Raw genomic sequence first — 5,485 nt, forward strand, 5'->3', positions numbered from 1 at the left:
GTAAGATTGAAGAAGTGATGTTTTAAATGTGATGTCATCTTACGCTTAAAAGATTGGGTTTTGCCTTAGTCCCTTTCTATAGGAGACAGTGTAACAAATTAAACTTCGTTGTTGATATCCTCTTTTGGTCACCTCACTTTTGAGTTGGGTGCTCTTTGGATAGTCAGTCACTTAATTTTTCTGTTTACTCCTAGTGTTATTCATGGCCATTATAATATTAGGAAAATGTTGTCTTAAGGTGAATTGGAGCATGAAGATTTAGGGACCTATAAGCAAAAGATGTACCTAGATGAAAAAGAAATCACCTTTTACTTCAGGGACTGATAATTCCTGTTCTTCAATGTGAAGGCTCTGTGTATTATGTTTCTAAATATCTGACTGGTTATGCTAGAACACCTTTCTTTGATCCCTTGAACTACTTCTGTGATACATTTTTTTTGACAAAAAACCCCCATACTAGTGAAGGTGATGGGAGTCTTTAAAAAGCAACTTACTTTTGCTTGCATCAGGAAGGCAGTTTACATTTAAACAAAAAGTTGTCCTTTCTAGAGAAAGTTAGTATCACATAAACTCTTACTCAGTATTCAGAAATTTGCAAGGATAAAGGCACAAAAGACTTCTGTCACTTACGCGGTATGCTGAACTATTGACAGCAGGGACTGGGGATCAGAAACTTCAGAGAAAAACTGTATAGTTGTTTTTGCTTTGCTCAAGTTTGGAGATTGCAGTAAGAAAAAAAGGGTTTGAGGTCCTTGAGCCTCACTGCTGAATAGTAGTAGTATGTCCTAGCAAGGACAGCTCCTGTGGCTGGTCACAGTGGTTCTCTGATGGTGAGTGGGCTTGTAGTGTCCACTGTCTCCTATCAGTGTAGAATTTGAGCATGTGTTCTGCTAATTCAGTTTTACCAACTGCCAGAAAGCTACGTTTTGTGCCTTGCTAGTATTGTGCTTCTTTCATGGTTAATCTAAAGAGTAGCAAAATACCAAAGTGCTCTTCCCTAGTTATTAATGCCACAGAAAAGAATGAAGTCTGCAGCAGAGAGGAAAAACATCTTCCAGATGTCTTATAATATTGGATTGGGAGAAATATTTGGCTATTGGGAAAATCAAAGCATGAGCTCCTTTTCAAGGAAGGAATAGTAAACTTTATTCTAGTATTCTACGTCATGCAAGGTAGTGCCACTGCAACCTTGTACAGTGCCTGCTCAAGTCTATTGATTTTCAAGTATGATGGAAATGGGAGGAAACATCCTTACTTCTTCTTAGGAGAGCAAAGGACTGGGTGTTGCTGGTATCAGGTAATGGAAAAAAGTAGCAAAATTATATTTAAGTTATGCTGAAGATACTCACACAGACATAGTATATTATGATTATTTTGAATTATGAAAATTCTTGATTTTTGAGAGTATGCTTCACTTCTGATAATTTCCAGCAAAAGATGGGCTGTTTAGGATGGAGTTCATGTCTAATTTGAGAATAAGCAGATTAATTTCCATGTGATTGTCTTCCATTCCAGCCACCTTTAAAAATAAAAATGTAGATATTAACAGTAACTATTTTTCTCTAATAAAAGACAGTGCAGAATCATCAGTGATGTCCCATTTATGGCTGGTGTTACTGGTTTTTGGTGGATGGTTTTTGGGTTGTGGTTTTCTTTTTAAGACCATGACAATTAAGTTCTTTTTCCATACCTTTTACAGTTCTATAAATTGCAGGTTTGTGGTAATATTCAAAGCTTTCATAAGCCTGTCGTATGCTTTCCATTCATCATGTTAACATGGGATAGCAATAATTGGTAGAACTGCTCAAGGGAAGGAAATATTCTTGATCCTGTTTGAATGTAATGTATCTGTTGGAGATACAGGAATATAAAAGGCTGCAGACATATCTTACTGATGAGTATGAATGAATCCAGTTAAGTATTCATTATTAGTATGAATACTTCAAGTGCTCTTATATTGAGAAATGGCAACATGTGTTACTGTAAAACTTGTATTTTTTTAATATGAATTCATAAGCAGGTTAGTATTTACACTTAGCTATGTATTGTAGATCTTGTGGAACAGAAACTTTTGTACTAGCAAATCACAAAATACAACCATGTCCTTGCTTTTTCTTCACCCACTGGTTTATCCTACTCATTGTTAAGAGGAGTTTCCTGGTTAGACTTGCACGAGATCTATGAAGTGAGTTAAAATGAAGTAAAACTTTGATCTTATAATCTGTGTTACTACACTTCTGTATATGTTCTCACTTAAGTATACAGCTGTCCTGTAAGGTATGCATAAGTATATCCATATCTATCTGTTTCGTATTTAAACTTTTTTAAAAAAATCTTTGCTAATTTTTTTTTTACTTTCCAGTCTTACGAAGACTTTACCATTGCTAATACAGTAGCAATCTGGTCCTGCCATCATTGAAAGCTCAGCAGAGCTCAGGATGAAGTTTTGTAAACATTGTTTTTTAACATGCTCTGTTGTCTGTCTTCAGAAAAGTAAATATAAGTTGATTCAGGATTTGTGAACTAGATAATGCATGTCCTTACATTTCTCCCTTAGTTTGTATTTTTTCCTTATAGCAAAACCAGTTTGCGTTTGGTTTGGAATAAATAACTCAAGAATAAAAAGAAAATGTTGAGTTATGAGAGTTATTCATAACACTGGACTCAGACCATTGGATACAATAACCTTTAGACAATATGTTGGACAATAACCTTTGGAGGCATTTGCTCTTCTCTGTTGAATATACATTAAGCTCAACATCTCAATTTGTAGTTGAGATGCATTTTAAAGATATACTTATAGCATATAAAAGAAATCTTTTTATTTTTCCCTTCACGTCTTTCACATACACCTTATAAAAGGAAAACAATGGAAGTAGAAAAAAATACTGTGCTATTTAAAAAAAAAAAAAAAAAAAAAGGCTGCCTCAGCAAGTCAGTATTTGTAGTGAATGATTTTGACTTCATAGAAGCAGTTGTGCTTCTTTTTAAATACTTTTGAGTTTCAGATTTTGAGTTTCTGGTCTGTCTTAGGTTCAGCATTAACTGTGTCTCTCCTTTATAAAGCCATTACATGATTAAACAAATTGTACTTTTTAGTTCAGTTTTCTATTTTAATAATAACACTACTATATGGCAAAAATGTTTTCAGAGACTAAAGATAATTGTCTGACAGTTAGGAAATGTGAGAATCAGTATCGCCTAGCAAATTTTATTTCAACTTCTTAATTTCTGTGTTCTGTAGGACAGTTATATATGCACTATATATGTTATTTCCCATATAACTGTAATAGAAACTACAGTCAGCATTTTAAAAATTGCTTGAATTTCTTCTTGTCAAATGGTGGCATGCTTTTGGTTAATGTGGAAGTGTTTTCTCTGTGACACTAGTTCTCTGTGCAGAAGCACATGCCTGCATTAGTGATTGTGGGTATTAACACAAAAACTTATTATTGCTTTTATAGTATTTTTACCTGCTAGATAGTGTGTTGTGGCTATCATGAGTAACTGTTAAGTTTATTCTCCCAGACAGATAAGCTGTATCAGCAAAAAATTTAAAAAAAAAAAACAAACCAAAAAAAACCCCACCATTTGAAAATTCCTGTGCTCTCTTTCTTTCATCATTTATTTATCATTTATTTACAAATTTGAATTCTCAAGAGTAATGAGAATTCTAAAGAGTAATGAGAACTATGGGCTAAGGGCCTTGGGGCAGGCAACGTCACAGAATCACAGAGTGATAGGAGTTGGAAAGGAACAGGTCCAGGCAGATTTTTAAGGTCTCCTGAGAAGGAGACTCCACAACCTCTCTGGGAAGCCTGTTCCAGTACTCTGTCACCCTCACAGTAAAGAAGTTTTTCCTTATGCTCAGATGGAACTTACTGTGTTCCAGTTTGTGTCCATTGTCCAGTGTCCTATAACTGATCTCCATTGAAAAGGGACCAGCCCCATCCTTTTGACACGTGCCCTTTAGGTATTTATAATCATTGGTAAGAACCCCCTCAGTCTTTGCCAGGCTATACAGCCTCAGATCTCTCTCAGTTTTTCCTTCTAAGATAGATGCTTCAGTCCCCTAATCATCTTTGTAGCCCTCCATTGGACTCTCTCCAGTAGTTCCCTGTCTCTCTTGAACTGAGGGGTCTAGAACTGGACACAGTGTTTCACATGTGGCCTCACTAGGGAGTCTGATGTCCATTATGTTTTTATTGTACTCAGTAAACTGCCACCCAGTTCAGTTCTTCTTCAAAGACAACTGAATAACAGAATCCTTTAATTCACCATTGCTCTCCATTCCCTTACCACATTTTAAAAATAAATTCTTCATAGGCACTGGTGCTGGAAATTATGCAAACCAAACCTATTCTGTTTCTCTTCATAATCAAAGTAGAATAATTTCTCTGTTCCTATGTGAAAGGTGAATCAGTAGAATAATGAGGTGCTGAATTTCTCAGCAGAAGCCTTTTCACATTAACCTCTCGGTTTCAGAAGCATAAATGTGAATTTATGGAATTTTATTTCTCAGAATGCTATTATCCAAGAATATGAATTCTGTCCTTGTTTTGGTATGTAGTTTTTTTTCCTCCTTAATCAACATCTGCCATCATTGCTCCAAGCTAAATGGGTGGTAAAGTAACAAGGAAGATTATTCTTCTTTGATTACCCAATTTGTCTTAATTACAAGCTTCTAAAACACGTGCAGCTAAACAAATGAGCAGGAAAATATTTAGAACTGGTATTAAAAGCAGCTGAAATTGCATCAGCTGTGAACTTGACTGACTTGTGTATGTTTTTTAAAAGATTCAGGTCTGAGTTCGCATATAGGTCGCTAAAGAAATGAGGCATTTGTGTGCCAATCACACGGAAATGGCAGTTTATATCTGTAGTACTGTAATACTTGGGTGACATGTACTAAAACATTTTGAGAAGGTCAGTATGAAGCAAGCAGCCAGCTGTTGGGTTTATCATAGATAAACTCCTGCAGAGTGCAGCAGCATTTAATACACCAGTGGAGCAGGAAAAAACTGATAAGCAGCTGCTTGGAGAAGATACATGTCCTTGTACTGAATGTTGGAGGGTACGTTTAAGGGCTGTATTAAAACTTACTATGAAAAATCTCCAACAAATACCTTGGATTTTTGTTAATTTTGTAATTGTGGAGATACGTAACTTCTCTTTATCACAAATGGTTCTATTAAACACATCTTAAATCAATGATACAGTATAGAAAAGAAGTTCTACAGAATTCAGATGGGTTTTATTTACAAACAGGTAGTCTATCTTAAGGTTACAGGTCTCATTCTTTGTGGGTTTTTTTTTTTTTTTTAAGTGTTTTGATTCCCTCTGAAAACAAGTAGAATATGCTCATTTAAACGAGCTATTTATTTTAGTGAATGCATAATATTTATCAAAGTACACATTTGTGCACATGTGTGCTTTTTTATAGAATATTTCATAAAGCTATCAAGAACTGGTTGAAAGGTAGGAG

This window comes from Merops nubicus, unplaced genomic scaffold, assembly GCF_000691845.1.
Source record: "Merops nubicus isolate BGI_N331 unplaced genomic scaffold, ASM69184v1 scaffold15553, whole genome shotgun sequence".
Lineage (NCBI taxonomy): Eukaryota > Metazoa > Chordata > Aves > Coraciiformes > Meropidae > Merops > Merops nubicus.